This window comes from Carcharodon carcharias (genome assembly GCF_017639515.1).
Source record: "Carcharodon carcharias isolate sCarCar2 chromosome X unlocalized genomic scaffold, sCarCar2.pri SUPER_X_unloc_23, whole genome shotgun sequence".
Taxonomy (NCBI): domain Eukaryota; kingdom Metazoa; phylum Chordata; class Chondrichthyes; order Lamniformes; family Lamnidae; genus Carcharodon; species Carcharodon carcharias.
Window position 1 is genome coordinate 10,749 of NW_024470879.1, and position 6,752 is coordinate 17,500.

General features: G+C 63.4%; 1 long non-coding RNA gene across 1 annotated transcript in view; it reads right to left on the reverse strand.

The window, feature by feature from the left end:
- Positions 1-1,586: 1,586 nt before the first annotated feature.
- Positions 1,587-6,752, reverse strand: part of LOC121275096 — a 13,492-nt gene continuing 8,326 nt past the window's right edge. The window contains exons 2-4 of the long non-coding RNA XR_005942357.1: positions 6,301-6,398; positions 2,919-3,008; positions 1,587-1,712 (exon numbers count right to left, since the gene is read on the reverse strand). This is a non-coding gene — a long non-coding RNA (uncharacterized LOC121275096). The remainder of the gene's footprint in view (positions 1,713-2,918; positions 3,009-6,300; positions 6,399-6,752) is intronic.

A 6,752-nucleotide genomic window follows, 5' to 3' on the forward strand; every position in this document is an offset into this window, starting at 1 on the left:
CTGAGGGAGTGCCGCACTGTGAGAGGGTCAGTGCTGAGGGAGAGCTGCATTGTCAGTTGGTCAGTACTGAGGGAGTGCTGCACTGTCGGAGGGTCAGTACTGAGGGAGAGCCGCACTGTCGGAGGGTCAGTGCTGAAGGAGTGCTGCACTGTCGGAGGGTCAGTGCTGAGGGCTTGCCGGACTGTCGGAGCGTCAGTACTGAGGGAGTGCCGCACTGTCGGAGTGTCAGTGCTGAGGGAGTGCTGCACTGTCGGAGGGTCAGTACTGAGGGAGAGCCGCACTGTCGGAGGGTCAGTGCTGAGGGAGAGCCGCACTGTCGGAGGGTCAGTACTGAAGAAGAGCCGCTCTGTCGGAGGGTCAATACTGAGGGAGAGCCGCACTCTCAGAGGGTCAGTAATGAGGGATTGCCGCACTGTCGGAGGGTCAGTACTAAGGGAGTGCCGCACTGTCGGAGGGTCAGTGTTGAGGGAGTGGCGCACTGTCGGAGGGTCAGTGCTGAGGGACTGCTGCACTTTCGGTGGGTCAGTACTGAGGGAGAGCTGCACTGTCGCAGGGTTAGTGCTAAGGGAGTGCCGCACTGTCGGAGGGTCAGTACTGAGGGAGAGCCGCACTGTCAGAGGGTCAGTACTGAGGGAGAGCCGCACTGTCAGAGGGTCAGTACTGAGGGAGCGCCGAATTTTCAGAGGGTCAGTGCTGAGAGAGAGCCGCACTGTCGGAGGGTCAATGTTGATGGAGTGGCGCATTGTCGCAGGGTCAGTGCTGAGGGAGTGCTGCACTGTCGGTGGGTCAGTACTGAGGGAGAGCTGCACTGTCGCAGGGTCACTGCTAAGGGAGTGCTGCACTGTCGGAGGGTCAGTACTGAGGGAGTGCCGCACTGTCGGAGGGTCAGTCCTGAGGGAGCGCCGCACTGTCGGAGGATCAGTACTGAGGAAGTGCCGCACTGTCGGAGGGTCAGTGCTGAGGGAGAGCCGCACTGTCAGAGGGTCAGTGCTGAGGGAGAGTCGCACTGTCGGAGGGTCAGTGCTGAGGGATAGCCGCACTGTCGGAGGTTCAGTCCTGAGTGAGATTCGCACTGTCGGAGGGTCAGTACTGAGGGAGAGCCACACTGTTGGAGGGTCAGTACTGAGGGAGAGCCGCACTGACGGAGGGTCAGTACTGAGGGAGTGCCGCACTGTCGGTGGGTCAGTACTGAGGGAGAGCCGCACTGTCGGAGGGTCAGTACTGAGGGAGAGCCGCAATGTCGGAGGGTCAGTGCTGAGGGAGAGCCGCCCTGTCAGATGGTCAGTACTGAGGGAGTGCCGCACTGTCGGAGGGTCAGTGCTGAGGGAGACCCGCACTGTCGGAGGGTCAGTGCTGAGGGTGAGCTGCACTGTCGGAAGGTCAGTGCTGAGGAAGAGCCGCACTGTCGGAGGGTCAGTACTGAGGGGAAGCCGCACTGTCGGAGGGTCAGTGCTGAGGGAGTGCCCCACTGTCAGAGGGTCAGTACTGAGGGAGAGCCGCACTGTCGGAGGGTCAGTACTGAGAGAGTGCTGTCATGTTGCTGACCGTAGCTCCTGAGGAGCAGTTTTGGGGATCTTTACCTCTTACCGGTTCACTCCCATCTTCATTTTTCTTTTTGCAGATCATCCACAGGATGCAAACTCCCACCAGGCAGGAGGCTCCCAGCAGCAGGACTGGAACGATGATGATCTCGGATTCATGGTGCAGGACCACTGGAAGGGCAGGTGACAGGAATATGTTAGCCTCACATCCCTGGCAGAACCCGGGAGTTGTACGGGGGGAGGGGGGTGGGCTGGAGGTATGGGTTGGGTGTGGGTTGCCAGCGATGAATGGCTGGAGCTCCGGGAATTCAGGGACCATCCCTGGCTGGGTAGATCTGGGGCAGGTCATGGGGTGGAAGAGATGAAGCCGTAAGCCGAGTGCGCTTCCTTCGCCGGGGAACTGGAGACATGGCGTCTGCAGCTTCACTCTCAAAGCTGCGGACAGACGCCAAGTCATCCTGTATGGCCGGGCACGAGGATTGTCTTTGGGAATTTGCAGCCAATTGGGGAAGGCCTGGGAGCCGTTCAGAGCAGCCAACAGCTGCAGTTTGGACCTCATGTAGTTTGCAGCTCACAGAGAGAAACCCTGGGGAATTGTCAGCAGTATCCAGGCAGTTAGGACTCAAGTGGAGTCCTGGGAGCCTTTTATAGCTCGGTCTATTCGGAAGGCTGGAGTTGGGACAACCCGAGGGGCGGTGCCAGCTTCGTGAAGCCAGCGCGTCTGCCAAGGGGCTGACATCGCTCCGATAATTAGAAGCGGGCGGGCAGCTTTGTGGATCCGGTGGAATGCAATCTCGGGTGAAGAGATTGAACCAGCGGGAGGAGGGCAGGCGCCGAGGTAGTCCGAGTCGGAGCGGCCTTTGAGGGCACTCAGGGGCTGGGCCCTCAAAAATGTCGGGCTGCAATCCCTCCTGAGGGAGGCGGAGCTGTCATGAGTTATTGTGACTCGTGGCGGTCACTGACGTCTGGGTTTACTGGGAGATCTGGGACGTCTGTTTCGCTGACACCGGCCTTGTAATGTCCAGCTTGGCGTGTCCAGCCTGTTAAGTCGTACTACCTCCACGTTAGCTCCGAGAGCTGGAGCGTGAGGTCGCTCCCACGAATAGACCGGCTCGTCCGAGTTTGTCCGGGCGGGTTGAGTTTCGCCCGTCGGAAGAGGTGGAATTTCGTGGGAAGGGGCGAGGTTGAGAGGGCAGGCTACCCTCGCCCGTCTTCACAAACCCCTCCCCCAACCCCCGCACCCCCCTACCACCGCCCCCCTGACCCCACGCCGCCTCCCCCACCCCCCCCCCCCCACCACCGCGCCCTTTGACCCCACTTCCTCCCGGCAACAACACCCCCCCCCCCCACCCCCCGCCCGCCCGGCCGGGAACTTACCGCAGAGCTCGTCGCCCTTGGGGCACCGAGGGGTGGAGGTGTCGGCGATCCTGGGCTCGCTGGTCAACATGGCGACGTCCAGAATTCCACCTGCCAGCGGGGGAAAGACAGGGGGCGCCGTTCACAGGTGGAACAAAGCTTAACCTCTGACCCCGCCCCTCCCCGCCCCCTTGACCCCCGACCCCCTTGGCACGTTGATCAACTTCGAACGCTCCCATGGAGGAGGGGGTCAATGAGGGAGGGTCATGAATGTCATGGGGGGAGGGGGAGGGGGTTGAGGGGTCCCTCAGTTTGGGGAGGGAGGGGGAGGAGGTTGAGGAGTCCCTCAGTTTGGGGGAGGGGAGGGGGAGGGGGTGAGGAGTCCCTCAGTTTGGGGGAGGGGAGGGAGTGAGGAGTCCCTCAGTTTGGGGGAGGGGAGGAGGTGAGGAGTCCCTCAGTTTGGAGGTGGGAGGGGGTGAGGAGTCCCTCAGTTTGGAGGGGGGAGGGGGTGAGGAGTCCCTCAGTTTGGAGGGGGGAGGGGGTGAGGAGTCCCTCAGTTTGGGGGAGGGGAGGGGATGAGGAGTCCCTCAGTTTGGAGGGGGGAGGGGGTGAGGAGTCCCTCAGTTTGGAGGTGGGAGGAGGTGAGGAGTCCCTCAGTTTGGAGGAGGGAGGGGGTCCCTCAGTTTGGAGGGGGGAGGGGGTGAGGAGTCCCTCAGTTTGGAGGGGGGAGGGGGTGAGGAGTCCCTCAGTTTGGAGGGGGGAGGGGGTGAGGAGTCCCTCAGTTTGGAGGGGGGAGGGGGTGAGGAGTCCCTCAGTATGGGGGAGGGGAGGGGATGAGGAGTCCCTCAGTTTGGAGGGGGGAGGGGGTGAGGAGTCCCTCAGTTTGGAGGTGGGAGGGGGTGAGGAGTCCCTCAGTTTGGAGGGGGGAGGGGGTGAGGAGTCCCTCAGTATGGGGGAGGGGAGGGGATGAGGAGTCCCTCAGTTTGGAGGGGGGAGGGGGTGAGGAGTCCCTCAGTTTGGAGGAGGGAGGGGGTGAGGAGTCCCTCAGTTTGGAGGGGGGAGGGGGTGAGGAGTCCCTCAGTTTGGAGGGGGGAGGAGGTGAGGGGTCCTTCAGTTTGGAGGTGGGAGGAGGTGAGGAGTCCCTCAGTTTGGGGGAGGGGAGGGGGTGAGGAGTCCCTCAGTATGGGGGAGGGGAGGGGGTGAGGAGTCCCTCAGTTTGGAGGAGGGAGGGGGTCCCTCAGTTTGGAGGGGGGAGGGGGTGAGTGGTCCCTCAGTTTGGGGGAGGGGAGGGGGTGAGTGGTCCCTCAGTTTGGAGGTGGGAGGAGGTGAGGAGTCCCTCAGTTTGGAGGTGGGAGGGGGTGAGGAGACCCTCAGTTTGGGGGGAGGGGGAGGGGGGTAAGGAGTCCCTCAGTTTGGGGGGAGGGGGAGGGGGTGAGGAGTCCCTCAGTTTGGGGGGAGGGGGAGGGGGTAAGGAGTCCCTCAGTTTTGGGGGAGGGGGAGGGGGTGAGGAGTCCCTCAGTTTGGGGGGAGGGGGAGGGGGTAAGGAGTCCCTCAGTTTTGGGGGAGGGGGAGGGGGTGAGGAGTCCCTCAGTTTGGGGGGAGGGGAGGGAGTGAGGAGTCCCTCAGTTTGGAGGGGGGAGGGGATGAGGGGTCCCTCAGTTTGGAGGGGGGGAGGGGGTGAGGAGTCCCTCAGTTTGGGGGAGGGGGTGAGGAGTCCCCTCAGTTTGGGGGAGGGGGTGAGGAGTCCCTCAGTTTGGGGGAGGGGGTGAGGAGTCCCTCAGTTTGGGGGAGGGGGTGAGGAGTCCCTCAGTTTGGGGGAGGGGGTGAGGAGTCCCTCAGTTTGGAGGTGGGAGGGGGTGAGGAGTCCCTCAGTTTGGGGGAGGGGGTGAGGAGTCCCTCAGTTTGGAGGGGGGAGGGGGTGAGGAGTCCCTCAGTTTGGGGGAGGGGGTGAGGAGTCCCTCAGTTTGGGGGAGGGGGTGAGGAGTCCCTCAGTTTGGGGGAGGGGGTGAGGAGTCCCTCAGTTTGGGGGAGGGGAGGGAGTGAGGAGTCCCTCAGTTTGGGGGAGGGGAGGAGGTGAGGAGTCCCTCAGTTTGGGGGAGGGGAGGGAGTGAGGAGTCCCTCAGTTTGGGGGAGGGGAGGGGATGAGGAGTCCCTCAGTTTGGAGGGGGGAGGGGGTGAGGAGTCCCTCAGTTTGGAGGAGGGAGGGGGTGAGGAGTCCCTCAGTTTGGAGGGGGGAGGGGGGTGAGGAGTCCCTCAGTTTGGAGGGGGGAGGAGGTGAGGGGTCCTTCAGTTTGGAGGTGGGAGGAGGTGAGGAGTCCCTCAGTTTGGGGGAGGGGAGGGGGTGAGGAGTCCCTCAGTATGGGGGAGGGGAGGGGGTGAGGAGTCCCTCAGTTTGGAGGAGGGAGGGGGTCCCTCAGTTTGGAGGGGGGAGGGGGTGAGTGGTCCCTCAGTTTGGGGGAGGGGAGGGGGTGAGTGGTCCCTCAGTTTGGAGGTGGGAGGAGGTGAGGAGTCCCTCAGTTTGGAGGTGGGAGGGGGTGAGGAGACCCTCAGTTTGGGGGGAGGGGGAGGGGGTAAGGAGTCCCTCAGTTTGGGGGGAGGGGGAGGGGGTGAGGAGTCCCTCAGTTTGGGGGGAGGGGGAGGGGGTAAGGAGTCCCTCAGTTTTGGGGGAGGGGGAGGGGGTGAGGAGTCCCTCAGTTTGGGGGGAGGGGGGAGGGGGTAAGGAGTCCCTCAGTTTTGGGGGAGGGGGAGGGGGTGAGGAGTCCCTCAGTTTGGGGGGAGGGGAGGGAGTGAGGAGTCCCTCAGTTTGGAGGGGGGAGGGGATGAGGGGTCCCTCAGTTTGGAGGGGGGAGGGGGTGAGGAGTCCCTCAGTTTGGGGGAGGGGGTGAGGAGTCCCTCAGTTTGGGGGAGGGGGTGAGGAGTCCCTCAGTTTGGGGGAGGGGGTGAGGAGTCCCTCAGTTTGGGGGAGGGGGTGAGGAGTCCCTCAGTTTGGAGGGGGGAGGGGGTGAGGAGTCCCTCAGTTTGGGGGAGGGGGTGAGGAGTCCCTCAGTTTGGAGGGGGGAGGGGGGTGAGGAGTCCCTCAGTTTGGAGGGGGGAGGGGGTGAGGAGTCCCTCAGTTTGGGGGAGGGGGTGAGGAGTCCCTCAGTTTGGGGGAGGGGGTGAGGAGTCCCTCAGTTTGGGGGAGGGGGTGAGGAGTCCCTCAGTTTGGAGGTGGGAGGGGGTGAGGAGTCCCTCAGTTTGGAGGTGGGAGGGGGTGAGGAGTCCCTCAGTTTGGAGGGGGGAGGAGGTGAGGGGTCCCTCAGTTTGGAGGGGGGAGGAGGTGAGGGGTCCCACAGGGGTCAGGACCTGTACACGGGTCATTATTGGTCCCACGAGAGATGGTTTATAGGAAATAATTTGGACTCACCCAGGGGTCCCACAGCGACCGGGCGGTCAGGTCCCGTCCAGCGATCGGATCAATTCTCGGACATCACCCGCGGGCCATTCGGAGATCGTTCACCCACTCTGGAGGAGATGGAGAATATCGTCAGCCTCTCACATCCCCGAGGGTAAGGGAGAGTCCAAAAACAGGCACAGGGCACCGTCAGTACTGAGGGAGAGCCGCACTGTCGGAGGGTCAGTGCTGAGGGAGAGCCGCACTGTCGGAGGGTCAGTGATGAGGGAGAGCCGCACTGTCGGAGGGTCAGTGCCGAGGGAGAGCCGCACTGTCGGAGGGTCAGTGCTGAGGGAGAGCCGCACTGTCGGAGGGTCAGTGCCGAGGGAGAGCCGCACTGTCGGAGGGTCAGTGCTGAGGGAGAGCCGCACTGTCGGAGGGTCAGTGATGAGGGAGAGCCGCACTGTCGGAGGGTCAGTGCTGAG